General features: G+C 35.9%; 1 protein-coding gene across 7 annotated transcripts in view; it reads right to left on the bottom strand.

Annotated features, from left to right (window-relative positions):
• GREB1 (growth regulating estrogen receptor binding 1) overlaps positions 1-18,551 on the bottom strand; it is a 93,307-nt gene that overhangs the window by 57,795 nt on the left and 16,961 nt on the right. Inside the window, exon 1 of one of the 7 annotated variants that reach the window (XM_035321829.1) lies at positions 8,567-8,747. The exons of the other annotated variants lie outside the window; for them this stretch is intronic. The gene's annotated coding sequence lies outside the window, so the exon portion shown is untranslated. Of the gene's footprint in view, positions 1-8,566; positions 8,748-18,551 lie in introns of those variants that run through there. 7 annotated transcript variants of the gene reach the window in all.

Here is an 18,551-nt window from a genome sequence, read left to right as displayed (position 1 = left end):
ATCACAGTCTTGAAATTCCAGACTAAAGAGAAATAAAAATGCATGAATATGCTCTTAGTATGGTTAACATTCAAAGCTACACTTTCAGGAACAGAAACAGCATTTAGATATCATGCATTCCACAGAGATTTTACATAGACTGCTTTATTTAAACACAGAGCCACAGTAAGAAAAAGTCATGTAAGATCCAAAAGATTTTTATACTTAAAAATAAATACACAGCTCTAAGATGGTATTGAAAAGTTTGACTGCCGTTGCAGAGGCTAGCCTTACAAAGGGCTGGATTTTAACCATTCTCAACATGACTGCACAGAAAACTGCTCTACCTGATTTTCAAACTTACTTCTTAAAAAAGCTTCTTTAAAGCACATGAAAAATAGGAAGTTTTTAAATTCATCCAGAGTAAGACACAATATTTTGAGACAACTCAAAAGCATTACTACATAAATATGCAAGCAGAACTGCTTTACGCAATGAGGCATGGAGGCTTACTTGCTTTATTGTTTACTGCCTGCATCTATTTGTAAAGAATGAGAAAATACCATAATATTCCAGTTTATAAGCTTTATCCCATAGGTACAGACAGATATTATTCTGTACAATTTATTAGATACAGCATTTACTGGTATCTAACATACTTGCTTAGGATTTATAGAGACCACTAGTGGACATGTCAGAAAACCTATCTTTAAAGCTGTGGATGACAGAAACCAGCATCTTGCTGTCTGATGGGATGTGACAAACAAGGTATCGGTGAAGATTAAGCTATTTATGCAACATACAGATCCTGAAATCCTTCACAACATAATTAAGTTTAGCCACTGTAGTGCTAATTTTGAATGGTTTTGTACAGTGAAGAAAAATGTACTTTCTGGATTTGTACATGTGGTAAGCTCTTGTGTACCTGTGGGATCTTAAAACTACCCTGCCAAATAGTCATAAATACAGGAATGTATTTGGAAGACATGAAAAATATTTTAGAGCCATTTTGCATCATCAAACACACACCACTGGAACCAGAAAATGCCCATTGCAGGAGATTTACCAGCCTTTGCCATTCAGAATCACAGTAATTCTCTCAGTTGTGGGAGAGATGACTTCTGTGCAACAAGCAGGGGAGAAGCTGTTTCTCACTAGCTCGGTGATGGCTGTCATCCCCTTTTCTTTAAAGCCGCCCAGACTGTGGTACCTGAATTGTAAATTGCTGACTCCATAGCATCAGGAAGCAAAGGCTTTGGGCCCTATTCTCCTGCTTCAATGAGCTCAGCGTTCCCAGCCCAGATTTATGTCTCTCTTGGATACAAGTGGGTGGCACAGGCTGAAGTTTCAAATGCATGTGAAATTCCAAGCCATGAACATAGATGGTGACCTGATCTATTAAAAAAAAAATCACAGTGCAACAGAAGGATATCCCTCGACCCCATTTACTGATAAATCAAAGAGCACCTCCCTATTGCAGTCAGTCTCCATGGAGAGCATGCAGAGAAAAATACTAGTCAATACAAAGGAAAAAGAAAAAAGAAAAAAATTAAAAAAAAAAAAAAAAAAAAACCACTGAGGAACAATTGCAGATATAATTGAACTGGGTCAGGTCAGTGTGTTAGAAACCCACATAAAAATGCTGCCAAAGAACAGTGGCAAATCCAGGCAGCTGAAAACCTTGTAAAAGTACATTTGTCTAAAAATAAAAAGTAGAAGTATGATTGTCTAGAGAGAGCAGCTCTCAAATTCCAAGCAAGGAATTGTCAGGATTCCTGTGCTAAACAGTGGCTACACAACTAGGGAAAACAGAGATCTGCTTAAGGGTTAATGTCTTTACCTGTCAGATGCAGACTCAACTTCAAGTTCAACTGCAACTGAAATAGCCATGTTTTGAAGACATTCTGCTATGGCTTCGTACTCCAGCTGATGTGATTTAGAAAAGAAATTCCCCCTCAGCCATGAGAACAATACCATGAGAGCAATGACAGTGACTGGTCACATTAACACAGAGGACATGCAGTCCCGTTCCCTAGAGTGGAGGTGTTTGGAGAGAGATCTTTTGATTACTGAAATGATGACTGTAACACAGTCATGACTTTTCAGTTGCAGTTGCCTGTATTAAGGAGCGACAGGGTTTTGTGAAGACTGAAGATCTAGCACAGCAACTCCGGACAGAATTTATCCTACACCTAGGACAGAATGGGTATCACAGAATCAAAGACTGGGCTGGGTTGGAAGGGACTTCTCGAGGTTTCCTAAGGAAAATTATGGACTTTAGAGCACAGAAACGGTCCAGCACTTTTGACAGTTGTCATTGAAATAAGACTGTTAGAGAAAGTCTGGTTTTAACAGAAACTGAGAAAAAGCAAATACATGGCGGTTGTGTTAAGAAGTCTTGAAAAAGACGTCCAGGGGTCTAAGAGTGAAATTAGGAAGCCACGGTTAATCATTTAGTTGAGAGATCTGAAGGGAAGAAAAGGGGAATATATCCCCAGTTTTCAAGAGTGATGGCCAAATTAAAAAAAAAAAAAAAAAAAAAATCAGTCTTGCATAGGACTTGCAAATTATTACAAGAGGAAAAGTTTTACATTAAATTGCATCTTTTCACATTCTAAAATTTCATTGACATTTCTACTTTATTAATTTTATGTGATGAGAAATATTCTCTGATAGATAAAAGAAATTAACATCATATATGAAGTACCAATAGCTGAACCACTACTATTCTATTTAATTTTAAATTCAGAACACTATTATTTTCCTTTCTCGGGTGACATGAAAAAAATCCTGAGATACTTTTAGCCATTTTAGATATTTACAATACAGAAGCTGTTCATATCAGACCAAAGCAGTTTAGCAATGGATACATTTTCCCTTTTTGAGCATTGAGCATTCATGCTTTAGAAACAGCCTAATAGAGTGAGTTCTGTTAAATCATTTTTTCTATGAAAGACTCATAAGATGTCTCCAAGCCCTTTATTATTCCAAAATCATTTGTCATTGCTATCAGAAGAGGCAGTTCATAACTTGGATGAAATGAGGTTTTATTTGTATAACTTATGGGCTTAAGTATTTAAAAAGTTACCTATTAATATTTGTCTAAGAGGAGAAAGCATTCTTTACTGCAGCTTAACAATTTGTTCACACTTCAGTATTGGAAAAGGTTGTTAGCATGATCCTTTTGCTCACTGAACTTAAGTCAGAACAATCTACTAACATGCAAAGTCCATCAATATTTCTAAAGTTAGGTAAAGTCTCTAATAATTCTTGAAAACCTGTATTAAAAGCAACTAAAATAAATAAATCCTAAGGCAGGATTCTAGATGTAACTACAGAAAGAAAAGTAAATTTGGAGACACTGCAAAACTGACTCCCTTTGACAGTAATGATAAACAGTATAAGATATTTCTTATGGCTTCACTTCAGCCACAAGACTGTGTAATCATGGTCTATTTTTTATTTCTGTGAAGCTTTCTGTAGTTATAGACAGTGCATGCTTAATCTTTGAATTTGGAAGAATAAATTATTTTTTTCTTCTGCATTAATATTTGTCTCGCATAAATTAACATCATATGTCAAATCTATTCCCATGAGTTATAACAAATTCTTAATGTAGAGAAACTGAACGAGCCTCTTACTGATATTGACCCCCCACAAGACTCAGCAAGACACAGCTGAGTTCTTTCTTACTAAGAGTCATGGCCTGTTTTATGAGCAAGTAGCAGAGAGGTTACATCTTCAGTAATAAATAAAATGGGCCACAGACCGTTTTTTGTTTCTGAGGCCCAAAGGACATGTACATAATAAAGGTGATGTCTTTACTAATAGAATAAAACAAAGTTACTCTACCCAAAATATCCTTTGTGAATGGTCACTGGCCCAACATAACTTCAGAAGTGTGTCTGGGAATTGTTTTAGAGAGTGCTGGCACTACAGCCATGCCAAGACACTAACAACAGAAAACTGGTTTCTAGTGCACTGGAATTTCCCTGCAACTGTTCAATTTACCAATACAGTTATAGCTACTATGGGCAAGAACAAAGCAAAACTTATTCCCTTAGAAAACAATCTGGTTGTTCATGTACCATATAATTATCACTTGTAGAAGCAATATACAATTTTTTTTATTTGTCATACAGGTGTAGTAAATAGGTGGACTATTGCCAATTTCTGCAAAATATATTGGTTTCTGGAAGTCAAACCTATTTCCACAAAATATTCTGCATGAATGACTTGGCAGTAAGAAATAGGAAAAAAAGAGCTCAGAAGACTGAGGTTTTTGATACAATAATGGACTGTGGGAAACATTTAACTACATTTCTTCATTTGAGATCACTTCCAGAGCAATGTTTTACTATTTCTATGTTTTTCATCAAAATCATAATGAAAAAGTGTTTGTATTTTTGCTGATAGCCTTACCCATAAAGCTAAATTTTGAAAGTTGCTGAGAAATGAGATGATGATACTCTACTTAGCTGAACTCTATAGTGATAATCAGATTAATATCAATAGTCACTCATGGATCTGCAGATTGAAATCCACTCCTCCCTCCAGTGAACTCATTTGTTCCATAGCAATAAAGCTGAAAAATCATTTAAAAGTCTCTAGCTAATCAGTGTTTCATATATTAATAAAGTTATGGGAGTTCAGCACACCACTTTTGGCCATTACATTTTAAAGGCAACATTAAAGCCCTGACTTAAACCACAGCTATCTTTGCCAGAATTTCCAGCTCATTTTCTGTTACCAGATCTTAAAACTCATATATCTCAAGTGGAATTTTATTAGAAATGCTGTGGGCAGACCAGATCAGATTAAACTTAATGGTTTCCTAATAATGCCACTTTGGAAAGAAGTTCATGATTAAAAACAGAGGCACTGATTAATGTTGATGACAGGTCACAGAGAACATAACTCTACCATCTTTATACAGCCAAAAACAATTCTGCTACTGTTTCCATAAAGAGAATATACTGAAAGAAGACTACTGCCCAGACCTCTATACCACTTTTTTTCTTTTTCTTCTGCTCTTTAATTTTTATCTGACATCTTATTTTGATTTGGAAAATTATGCTGACCCCAGGCACAGAATTTCTCCTGCATTAACGGTGAGATGATTTCCTCCAATGACTCATGTTTCCAAGCAACAGGAGCTTGGAACAGGAGTGCTGACTGAAAGGTGCCAAGCTCTCAAGTGCACTAGGAAGAGTGGGAAGAAGTCACCAAGCTTTTTGGCAACTTTACTTTCCAAGCCAAATTGCTTCTATGAATCACTGAAATCAGTTCCCTCACTCAATTCATAAGCAAATAATAGGGAGATGTCTTTATTATCAGGAGATCTCTGCAAAGACTAATTCAGATACCTCTGCAATGAAATCAAACGTATTTTTCCCATCTATTAAAAAATGAAGCCCAATTTGTTAACTGTCCTTTGTGCACTCAGGAAAAATAAAATAAAATAAAATACTGATCCGTATCAATAAGTATGAAAACAGATTGGGACAAATCAGAGGTAAGCAGTCTCAGTAAAAGCGCTATTAGAAAGCTGTTGCTTCCTTCTTTTTTCTTTGGGCAGATAAAAAAATCCAACTATTTAATGAATCACCCTTAATACAAAATTATTTCACTTTCATTTTGGCCATTAGAAAGACAAGAATTTCAGCTAAAAACAAGTATTTTCTTATTTTTTGCTGCAAATTTTCAACCCCACACCAACATTCATTATTTTAAAGAGAAATTTTCCATTTTTCAATTAAAATCCTATAATTTGTGCAGGGAATATTAGCAAAAATCACACAAATATTTTCTATAGACAAAGGAAATTTCCAGACTATGCCTACAAGAAAACCCAAAATATATTTTTAAACTTTGTATACAAATTCAACTTTACTTTGAACCAAAAAATAAAGCTCCACTAAACACAGAGCACTCTAACTTGCCATAAACCCATTAAAATATTAGGCTTGGAGATCCAGACTCAGGCATGTTGGCAATTTAGTGAGAAGGAATCTAAACTGTGGCAGCTTACATTGTAGTTTTCTGGGGAAACAGAAATCTCCAATTACAACCAAATTCCTTTAATTATTTAAGGATGAAAGGTTGTTTTGATTTTAAGATGTAGTTTAATCTTCCTTTATGAGTAGAGAAAACTTAAACATTCTTCACCCTAGAAACTTCTATGCCTACTGTCAAACCTGAGTTGAATTTTTCTGAGAAATTCAAAATAATGATTTGTTTAAAAACGGCAGCCTATCTACCTTAGCTTATCTTAATAAAGAAGAAAAAATGCCAGACAAAGTTCAAACTGTTTGTAGCAGAGTCCTTGGTGGAAAGTCATACATCAGATTACTAATAAAATTTAAAGAGAATCATAATCATCATAATTGGGACTGATGCCTGATAAACACCCATAACTGGAAAAAAAGAAAAAATAAAAATATAAAAAAAAAAATAAAAAAAAGAAAGAAAGAAAAAATCTTAATTAGACTTTTTACAGATGACAGAACATCCATTATTAACTTGCTTGTTAATTGTGACTTTCACTGGAAATCTATTTTCAGGAAAATATTCACATCAATTTTCATTTTCTTGCTTTTTTGATTTAAGGTGAACCCTCTTTTCATAGACAATCATACATGTCACTCCTTAATAACCTGCCAACTGGACTAATTCATTGAGAGTAAACATGGAGCTAGGTGATACTCCAGTGCTGTAATCATCGTGCAGCCTATTATATGGCTATAAATATAGGCAGTGGCACTTCAATGTAAATATTTTCACATTCTTCTCTGCAGGAAACAATGCATTCTGATGCAGATTTCTTTGATTTTCCTGCAGCATCTCATAAACTTTGCAGGTGTTACTGGAGGGAAAATCCCTTATCAGCAGCTTCCAGTGTAGCTCGACAGATATGCCTCACTATTTCTACAGCGCAGAACCCTGCCTGACCCTACTGCTGGTCAGGCAGCTCTGCTTTGGCTCCCATTCGGCTTTTGTGTGTTGCTTTGATCAGCTCCTGGCTCTGGATGAAAGCAATTCTTTTAGAGACCACCTTCAAACTCTCTTAAAAAAAAAAAAAAAAAAAAAAAAAAGAATTACATACATAAAACCAATTGAGCTTGTTAAGCAGCAGGAAGAAGCCGAGTAGAGGGAGGAGAAGTCACAAATCAGTGCTAGGAAATGATGATCAAAGTGGCAAGTGGAAAATTAGTAAAAAATGTTTCCTAAGTTGTACAGGTCTAGGTCATTCCCTTTCCCAGCTCTGTCAGTGCAAATGCTTTCTCGAGGTTACCCAGGACAGAGATAAAGCTCTCTTCAAGAATTGTTTCACATGTGTGCTCTGTACCTTTGAGTGTAGCAGCATGTGAGATCTTAGAGCAAAGCGGTAGGAAACAGACTGGTGCATCAGAAAGAAAGAGTTTATCTCAAAATGCACGTTTTCCAAAGAAAACTCTTAGGAAATCTCCATATCGAGTATAGTACTGTCTCTTCAGGTTATGGGGGCTAGAGACTGTTTTGGAGAATCTTTTCAGAACCCAACGCGAATATGCTGAGTAACCCTACGCTGATTGTAAAGGCTAGCTTTTGAGCCATCCTCAAAGCCAGGCTTTCATTTTTCCTTAACATAAGCCTAACTTTCTAGGCTCATTAGTGGAAGCAGTGCAGGAACTGCCCATGGGGCAGCCACATGCACACAAGCAGAGCAGGATGCATGGCTTAAAGACAATTCGGAGCCGTCTCTTTCAGAGCAGCAGAGCCATAGCCAGACAGTCTCTGACAGTTCTCCATGCATATATAGTTATCCATGCACAGGTTTAGAAGCTTTACTGCTTTCACGGAGAAGGGCCTCATTGACTGAAATAGAGATGATTTCTTTACGATTTCTTCCGATAGAGTACACTGTGATAAGACTGGATCATATTTGCTACAAAATGAACAAAAAGAGGACAGAAATACAATGGGAACAGTCCAAAAAACTCTTCGCCATCTCTGGAGTTATAATAAAAGACAGTGCATACCTCTTTAGGTAAATTTATTGGTAAATTTGTTATAAGTGAAGATAAAACTCAGCATCAAAGTATACCCAGTCAGGAGATCAGTTGCACATGTATAGCATGCTGAAAATACACTAAATAAGAAAAATTCATAAACATAAAAATGTAATCCCCCCCAAAAAACTTAAATAAGCATTTTTACTTAAAGAACCACTACAATGCAATTTCATAAATTTAAGAAAGTAAACTTAGCAGTTTGAGATCTAAATTGCCTATCTTAAGGAAGTAAAAATTAGCATTTTCTGTATGTTTCAAAATACATCAAAGTTATCCCGAGGGGAAATCATTCACCCCAAAGACAGCACATAACTGACTATGCAGGAGGGACACAAAATGTAGACAAATGCATGTACTTAAAATATATCATCTGTTAAAAATTCCTCTCAACACCAGGATTTGAACAGTCACCAATATAAGGCAGTGTGAGAATCTAACATTAGCATATCTATCTTATGTTAATGTTTTCATTAAACAGTAACAGTATTTTTCAGCATGGCAATACTAGCTATGTGATAAAAAATATACTGTACCGTAATGAAAGCATGTGCTCCTCAATTACATCCAGTAAGTTACTCCAAAAATTCCAAATTCTGAAATCTGCTGAACATCTTACACCCGCAGCAACTGCCAGTGATTATATCTTTATGACATTTTCCTCCTTTTGATTTAGATGAGGCTGCTGCTTGAAGAATTGGTTAGGACACTTAAGGCTCCTGAGTCAGCACTGTACGCAACTCAACAACTCAGTCAGGTCGCCATGACACGAACACTCTCCTGGCACAGTAGAACACAGGAAGGTTTGAAAGCTATCTATTCTGCAGCTACAGCAAAAACAAAGTAATGAGACCACAGTATAACCTGGCAAGCTGTCCTCTAATTTGTGTGCTGGCTATACTAAACGATAAATGGCCTGACTTTGTGTCTTGTTAATACAGAAGTGCTGTGCTGGGTCATGGTGCTCCTGGGCAGGCACATATCAATCTGTCAGTCTGAAGCATTATTAACGTCAACAGTTTTGTTGCAGGTTTTGAAAGGACTATGGGTAGCTTTTTTTAAAGAAATAGGGGAGCCCTTTGCATTATTCTAATAACAAAACCACTAAAGAAAGCATGTATAGGTGTATATTATGGGTACTTCATTTTGCTATCAGAGGATAAAATTAACAGCAGAGATTACATATGTATCAACATTATCTTTATATTGATACTCTGCCTCTATTTTCTGAATAAATGGATACGAAATAAAACAATATTTGAGAGATCAGGTTCAATATACTTCTGGATACACAAAGAAACAGCTATTGTATTTAAACAAATGTTACATCTCTTAAATACACATCTAGAGTACATGTGCTGAGAAAGTGTATTTTGAGTGGACTTACTAAACATTTCCTTATGTCACAAATTGTAGCATATCCCTCCAAAATATGAAAGCAATTCTGAAAATTTAATTTTCTTTTTCTATGGCTCTTCTAGGCCAAGAACCATTCAGGTATGTGCTTGATTTTAAACTTAGTTAAATAACAATGAAATTAGTAAAATTAGACCCTTACCTAGGTGCTCAGTGGAATTAAGGTTCTGTATAACCTTTGCATGTTTGATGCATCGAACAACAAGAAGGGAGTATTTCTTTTTCTTTTCAGCTTGCATATAGCTTTACTCTCAGGGTGCAATTTCATGACTGGATCAAGCTGCTCCGAACTCCAGTTACAGCTGAAAAGGAACATCTCCCACTCTCAACCATATACTTCCCCTTCTGTTGTTGTTCAGTGGCATGGATCTGAGCTGATATGCTTAAAAACTTGTCACTTTCTTGAAGTTATGCTCAGATAGAACAGACACCTCATCTAGCTATGCATGAAGTATACGGCCATTAATAAGTGCAAAATAAACAAATGGTTAGGGATGCTGGTGAGAGGAGAAGCTTTCTCTCCAGAGACAATTGAAAATGCTTTAAATAACATTATTAAATTGCAAAACTTCACCCTCAGAGACTTTTCTGAGGGAAAAAAAATCTGAATTTTAAAGCATGATGAAGAATCACTTGGAGACTCAGGTGATTTAGTGTTTTTATTCAAAACATTTTTCACATTAATTTTAAACTATAATGGGAAGCTTTCACTGATTATTTGGGAAATTGAAGTTATATACCCGATACTTAAAGCCTAGATCCAAGCACTGTATGAAATGATGTGAAAAACAAACTGTACAGGAAGCAGTAAGTAATACTCTGGGAGAGAGACCAGCACATTATTCTGTCACATGCAAGAGAACTGGATGCTCAGTGCCAAGCATGGGAGACCTGTTACGTCAATTTTTCAAGTAGGATTCAAAATCGTTCAGATGGGGAACACAGAAATCACCGTCTGGTTTCCTATTAGCAGTGCACAGTTGTGCACCTTAGACATACTAACCTCACCAGATGACACTTAAAAGACTTTGTTGGCATATATAGTTTAGAGGAATCCAAATGGAAAACAAACACTGAAAGAAATACGTGTGTGTGTGCGTGTGCGTGAATGCATGGGATTTTTGGAAGAATCACTTTTAATCAGGTCAACAATAACACAAGCCAGAAAACACCCATTTTAAACAGGTATAACTTGATTAATGCCAGCCATGCATTCTTGCTCCATAACTGTAGTGCATTCATGAACCAGATTTCTCTAGGAAGCTGCATAGTGTGCTGTCGAGAATGAAGGCTAGGATATTTCAGTGCCTATCTCTAGCTTTCCTTTAGGGTTGGAAGCACCACACTACTCAAAGAATATCAATAGAGGGTAGGTGTAGAAGGAAAAGAAATTAACCTGATGTTCAGAGGTGGAATGCAGAATGTGAAAGAAGCTGTCTGCTTTGGGTATAGGCATGGAGCAGAAGTTGCAGAAGAGAAATAGGAAGGGCAAGAAAGCACAGAATGGCCTATTGTGTTTGATTTGTGCTCGGAGCAGGAATGCCAAGAATGGGTGATAAGCATGGAGGTTATGTATACAAGATCTTATATACAAGACCCAGGATTGCCCTGATCCAGGTGCAGGACTTTGCACTTGTTGAATTTCATGAGGTTTGCAGGACCCACCTCTCAAATCTGCCAAGGTCTCTCTGGATGCCATTCCTTCCCTTCGGTGTGTCAAACAGTCTGTTCTTGGCCATCTTAACTGAGGCACCCTTCTCACCACACATGTAAAAATTGTCTCAGAGGTACAAAAGTCACGTGAAGGGGCAGCAGAAGCAGTCAGCCTATTCTGAAAAACACTATCATCAGCCATGTGGGTAAGAGCCACTGCATAGCATGGCCCACGGGCTGTATCGTCCTGGGCAGTTGTCTGTCCTAAAAGGTGGAATGGGTTCACCTGGGGTTGCTGCAGCTGATCAGGGCTCTAAGCATTTCAGCTGGGGAATTTCCATATGAAGTTTTCTAAGTCTTTTTGCCTGCTTTTATTTATTTGTTTGTTTGTTTAATAATTTATTTATGTAGGTGTTTGTCCTGTAACCCTTATATGTCCTTCCACTATTTGAGTACATCCTGGGGATAATATCACTTTTCCAATGCACAGAGAACAGTTACACTCAACATTGTGAGCTATCCCAACAGTATTGCCAGAAAAAGCATGTCAAGAGATTACTTATCAGTTTTTGCAGAGACTGCTCTTCGGTTTTTGTAGAGATTAAAACCAAAACAAACAGAAAAAAAAAAAAAAAAAAAAAAAAAAAAAAAAAAGAGAGAGTCTTAAGGAGAACTGGAAAATACTTTATGGACTTCTATTGTGAAATACTTACAAATGTGAAGGAAACTGAGGAAGCAAGTGTCATGAACTGCTTCTTAGCAAGTAAGAGGATATCTGGAATAGATTTATATTTCATACAAAAATGTATTAAAAGAACCTAAAGACTTATTAAATATTGCTTTGTATTTAAAGTCGTATAAATACTTTTGTTCTTCCTATCACTGAATTGACAAGGGTCCTAACCATGATGGTGTATGTTTTTTTAAAAATCTCTAAGAAAATAAATGTTATTAAAGAGTAAAATAAATGGTCAGTCAGGTTTTATAAAACAGCTAAGTGCTTCAATAATGAATGAGAAGAGAAAAAGAAAATAATAAAAGGAAACACACACTTGCCAAAAACTACAGAAACCAATAAATTTCTATCTCTTGCTAATTCCTTCTTAAACACCCACTGCACAGAACTTCGGGACTGAAAAATTAAAATAAGCAGGGTCACACTGACCTCAAGGCAAGCAACAGACTTAATTACTGCACCAGAGGATGAATCATGCCTCACCAAACCTCCCATCCCTTCTCAATAGGATACATTATTAATCTGACACATTGTTTTACAACTGGCACAACCTAAGCCAGAAAAAAGCCCTGGCTTTCTCAGTGCACAACAAGAACATTTCAGAATGTCACAACCGTTTCCTCTCCACTCTCAACGATAAAAGAAACAGTTGCTACTGTCAGATCTCACTCACATTTCGTTCTGATTCATGCACTGCACAAAAGCGCAAGCCACTTGTTCAGTCATGCTGTACCTGTGTAAAAATCTTAAATGAATGCTCAAAGACCATTTTTTAAAAAACTTAAAAGCTACAGCCTGACTGATGCTTCTGTAGCTATTAGCAGGTCTAACTGTTCAAAATGCTTCCTTAAGAGTGTTCCTTCATCTGGTCATACTGGGGAAAAAAAACCTCAGAACCTCCAGGCTGAGAAACATCCAAGTGCTCAGAAAAACACTTCTTGACTACTCTCAACTTTCCTCAGTCTCGGTGTGTAAGACTTGACACGCCACGCCATGTGATGCAGGGCTCTGTACAGTACATTGGGTCAGGAGACAAGAAGTGGCACCGTCTTACAGCTGGGGAACAGGCACATCACATTCTGTAGGGAACGCAAGGCAAAATTGATCGCACAAAACTTGTGCTCTGTGTGCAGTTTGATTCACTTGTGTCAACTCACCACCTATCTTTAAATTCAAAGACAGTGATGGTGCTGTTCCCCTGCAAGCTATTACAAATTATTACCGATGCTTATGCATTTTTAACTTTCATCTCCACGTTTTGTACCTACTTCCCAATCTGCCATTTATGTATGTTCCCAACCCTAACATTAGGAAGGTATGACTGTACATATACCAAGGGATGGCTTTTTTCATACTTTATGACTTAGAAAGAAATACAGATCTCTGTTTCTAATCAAAATAAATGTACAGTATTACAGCACAACTTGCTATCTGAAAAACTTATTTTAATTACTAGAAATCATTAGAGTTTCAATCGCTTTTGTTTACCTTGGTTTTATATATACCTTTCTTAATTCTGTCATCTGGTCACTTGTACTAAAAACTGGTACAAAAGAGCTTACTGGTGCATTTTAGATGCATCAGTTGATAATGTTCAAAATAGTTAAAAATTCAGTCTCACTGAAAACTGTTCCTTCTTAGTTTTTAGAAGTACTAGAATCTCCAGTTTTTCTTTCATGGTCTATGTACTGTAATTCCTAAACAGCTCAATGCTTAATAACACGCTTGGAAAACTGCAGGGAAGCAAAGATAAGCTCTTTCTCCATTTTCCTGGTGGGAAATTACAAGGCTGAAGTGATCTTTGCATAGATCCCATGAGCATCTGAGTGCCTAGTTACAATTGAAGTCCATGACAGGTAATTTTATCTAAATACTTTTAAGAGACAGAGTTCAAATATTTCAAAGTTGCATAAGAACAGTGGCAAAGCTCAGATTTGAATGTAGTTCTCCTGCAATACCTCTTTGTACAGGATCATCATTTGTTCTTGCCTCTTAATAAATATTTAACTATTTATTTTAAACTCCTATTAGATGTGTGACCTTTGGAGGGTGCGGAGAAGTTAATCTTTCAGCATTTGGAATACCCAAAGACAGGTCCATGTAGAAACAACCTGTGAAATATATTTTCTGATAGAAAGTGTTTTTTTCCTTATTAAGGTAAATGGTACCAGAAGTTGCCTGCAGCTTCTAAATTGTTGTAAGCCATAGCTGAGGAAAAATAAAGCATACAGCTTTTTCTTCTCCTGCCTTCTTCCTCTGGAGTTTTTTAACTGATCTACAATAACGGGAGAGACCAAAACCCAGTGAAATCAACAGCTGTGTCAAACATTTTGTGTCAAAACTGATGATTTTTAAATGTTTTATGAATGATCTAAGATCTTAACAGGAACTTCCATTGATTTTCATTCATTAATACATTGTATGTTCCAACGAAAATTCACCATCATATCAGACTTTCTAAAAGTGTTATAGAAATTTAAGAAGAGGTTCTCCTCTATAATTCATTTGGTTAGTTACATAGGTAGCATCTTAGTCATTTGGTTTTGAAGCTCTCATAGTTATCAGTCACCATGGTTCCCCTAGCAAACAGATGAATCTATCCTGCATTTTGTTATGCTGAAAACTATATCTGTAAATATTAACAGTACTGGAACAATGTAATGTTGAAACAATACAAAACACAATGTCTAAAAAATTAGCAACTCTCAAATATCCATGCAAATCTTATCTGCTTTGGATGTTGCCTATGCCAGTGGCCCTCAACGTGACTCCAAGCAAAGCCAGCTTAGGTCCCATACAACCTATTACCTTATGTACATGCCATGTAAACCCAGCCAGACCATGGTGTACATCCAGGTGTACTCTTCTACTGGGTGTTATACAGCTAGGTCCTGCTGAACTGAGTGTCAATACATAAGTATTCTAGTTGATACTACACTGTATTTGTCAGCACTGCAGTCTCCATATTAATTTCACCCAGATACTCAAGGCTCCATTTTATATTGTCTAATGAGGAGTTACCTGTGGAAGAAAAATGAGTATGCCTTAAATTCAAAGATGCTGAAATACTACAATCATGAGCTCACTGTAGGTTTCAGACACCCAAGCAGACAGGAAAAATAACAATAGACTCCTTGAGCACTACTCCTTTGAAAATTACTCTAAGACTCTGATAAAAATGTAAATGTTAAGCAACTAAGAAACAAACCCTTGTTTTCATCTAAGAAAGGTTGGTAAGTAGCTAAATTGGCTTCCATTTGCACCTGGAAGGTTATGGAGCAAGTTCTAACATAAAAAACAGGATATACATCAGACAGTAGAAATGCTGACCCTCTCTACATTCATGACCTCCTTATGAACAATCCCAACGCTAGCTGTCTTTGGTAATGCCTGGAAATGGACAGTAGAATAGCACCCAACAGAATGAAGTCCAAATGCAAATATCCCAACATGTGAGTTCAGAAAGATTAAGAAAATTATTTACTCAGAACTCTTTTGCAGAGTAAATTCTAGCAGGTGGAGTCCCACCTGTTGGTGCTAAATAAATAAATAAATAAATAAATAAAAATGCATGCCATCTCCAGCCCTGCTGAAATATTTTCTTCCCTCTCCCTAGAGACAGGACAACAGTACATGACACAAAAATCATCAGTTTTACATAACTGTTTGGTAAAAATGAAAGAACTAGAAGACAAGTATAAAGGATTCCATATTTACTTTAAATTTCATGTTGGATGAAACCATTTTAGAGAACCTACATCAATGCTTATTAAAATTCTGTAGCTGACAGCACAACTGCTTGTATAGAGGGATTTTTCTTTTTTTTCTTTTTTTTTTTTAATAGAACAGGTCTGGTGTTTGCAAATAGCATAAAACGGTATTAGCAGACTGAGAATCGAGATGTTTTTTCATTGTCTAAAAATTAAAATCAGACAAGTAATGGACACTGTTTCGCAAACTTCAGATTTTTCTGATATTCTCTTCCTGAGAATCAATTCAACATTACTGTAGGTTTTATTATACCTAATTCAAACCTCAGCCATTTAAACAATTGACAAGGTCTATCAATGAGCAAAAAATATGAAGGAATAAGCTTTGCATAATTTTCTCACATATTAACATCAATGTACTTTTCAACTGAGTACGTAAAAATTATCAGTTGTACGCATAATATGAACACTGTGAAAATACTTTATGTTTCAGTGCAGTTTCCAAAGGCTTCAAAACATAGCTTTTAGCAAAATACTGATTGACGACCTGTAAAGACAATGGTCCTACAAAATCTATTCTAGCTTAACATTCTGCACATCCAAAATTTGGTGTTGAAATAGCATAACAAGTATATATTATGCTGTTGACTTCTGAAAATAAAATAAAATCAAATCAAAGGTAAAAAGAAAAAAAGAACACAACTATTTATTATAAAAATGACATGATTAAGTATAATGTTTGCTCTTTCATCCTCAGACTTTTTCAAAAAACAGTTCTGAAGTCATCTGCCATGATGATAATGAATTCTTCAAAAAATTAGAACTGAATTTGACAGATGCATGATTTCTGACATTTTGTTGAAAGCAATGTTAAAATCCTTACTATTTTTTTAACTTCATAATACAGAAAAGAAGCTGTAGCTGAAGACAAATAACACTGTCATTATGACATTATGCCTTATTTGACATTTTGTCTTATTCTGGTTAGAAAGGAAATCATTATTGCAAGTTATACAACACAAATACCAAAAGTATTAATAGGAAAGGCAACCCAGAAAAATAGATCTATACCAAAAGCAGTACGAATTGCAAGTCATAATTATTTTCTACCATAAAAATCTCAAGATAGCACAATGCCAGTTATTTACTACATAATGATAATTACATACTTTCTCTCTCCCTCAATGTCCATTGTATAATCCTAATGATTACAGTATTTAAATTTGTAATTATAGTCACCAAAGAAAATTGCTTTCAAGAATTATTTATTTGTAACTGAAATTATTACTCCTGTAGTAAGAAATGACCTGGAACATCAATACCTTGGTTGAGAAAAGCAACCTCCGTAGTATATTAAGTGACCTTATTAGTAAATTCTAACGTTAAATTTGATATTTTTGTTTGTTTGTTTTCAATAGCAAATACAAAAGCACAAATCAGATTTTTAGAATTTAGAGGAAAAATGCTGAGACCGAAACAGAAAATGTTTGGTTATGACACCGGATAATCTTCTTGCACTGGCTTGCACTGTGTGCACTTTGGGTCCACTTTGTCAAAAAGAACATTGTAGAACTTGAAAAGGTTCCAGGAAAGACAAGAGTGAAAACCAAAGGAGTTAACAGGCTTCAGGACTATCTAGTTGGCTGAGATTCTTCAGCACAGAAAAAAAAGGTGACAGGCACCTTTGCTAGAAGTCTAACAAAATCATGACTGACACATCAACAGTGCATAAAGGACAGATAGCTTACTGTATCTTCCAGTATAAAATTCAAGACACTATCTCATGCATATTATTTTAGCCCCATTACTTCAGTTAATTTATAGATCTTCATATTTTTTAAATAAACTGGATATTGGTCTCACATTTTAATATTACCCAATGCACTTTGTCCCTGTAGCAGAGAACAGTCTCTCATGATCAAGAAAGATTTAAAAGAACAGAGTTAATGTGACTAGATGAAAGAATGGAATAGCATTCTTAACAGACAGCATGAACAGTACAAAATGGTATTTCTGAAACACCACAACTGGACATATTGTACCAATTGACTTGTTAGGAACAAGCTTTTATGTAACAGCAAAATTCTTGCCTTTAAGGGCTTACTCTTCATATCTGCAAGCATCCATTTATCCTGTAATTTGTGTAAGTGCAGAATTCTTTGCTTCTCACTTCTGCCAGCTTCCATTTCCCTGTAATTATGCACCAAGGATACTTTACACACACACATGTCCAATAGCAGTAAAAATTTCTTACAAAGGCCAGTCTTTTTCCTAGACATTTGATAAAAGCTCTTTCAGAAAAATATAGCTTAGCATTATAGTATAATTTGAAAGGAGGAGGAAGATGCATTCAGAAATCATAGCACAAGATTAGAAGTCAAGAAGTTTAGACTTCTAATTCAAACTTTGAAAATCACATTTTAATTTGATTTTGAGCAGGTTGCTTTTCCTGCCCACCACAGGGCACATTGTTCCCATGTCTTTGTTCAGTATGTCTGATTCTGGGAGGCTTAAGATTATCCTAGCTTGTTATAACGCATCCTAATGCATAAATGTTATGATCTCAGCTTTTGTCTTCTAATCCTACATATAACGTCTCACTGTAAAATAAGGATAGTTCTACTTACTGAAATGTAGTGAAAAATTTGCTTGAAAATGCCTTGCCCAAAGTACTGTCTATTTTGTACATGCTATTACATCACTTTCAGGAAATAGCACCACAATAAAGCATAACTTTTGAAGAATAAAGAAAACATAATATTAAATGTACCCGAACAATAGCTCTATGATGGACTATGGGATGAACCACACATAAAGCATTCTGAAGAATTTATCTTCTGTGGGGAAACCTCTCCATAAGTACTGAGGAATAACTGTTATAATTGTTGATCACCTACAAGCTGTCTAAGACTGAGGAATATGATCTCTGGCTAAAGAAGAGCATGAGTCAAGCCTGCAAAGGGCCCAGGTCACTTTCAGACAGAAATACTACCTTTCTTCTTTTTC

This window comes from Oxyura jamaicensis, chromosome 3, assembly GCF_011077185.1.
Source record: "Oxyura jamaicensis isolate SHBP4307 breed ruddy duck chromosome 3, BPBGC_Ojam_1.0, whole genome shotgun sequence".
In the NCBI taxonomy this organism is placed as follows: domain Eukaryota; kingdom Metazoa; phylum Chordata; class Aves; order Anseriformes; family Anatidae; genus Oxyura; species Oxyura jamaicensis.
Note: the sequence above shows the minus strand (reverse complement) of the source record. Positions and strands in the feature narration are given on the sequence as shown.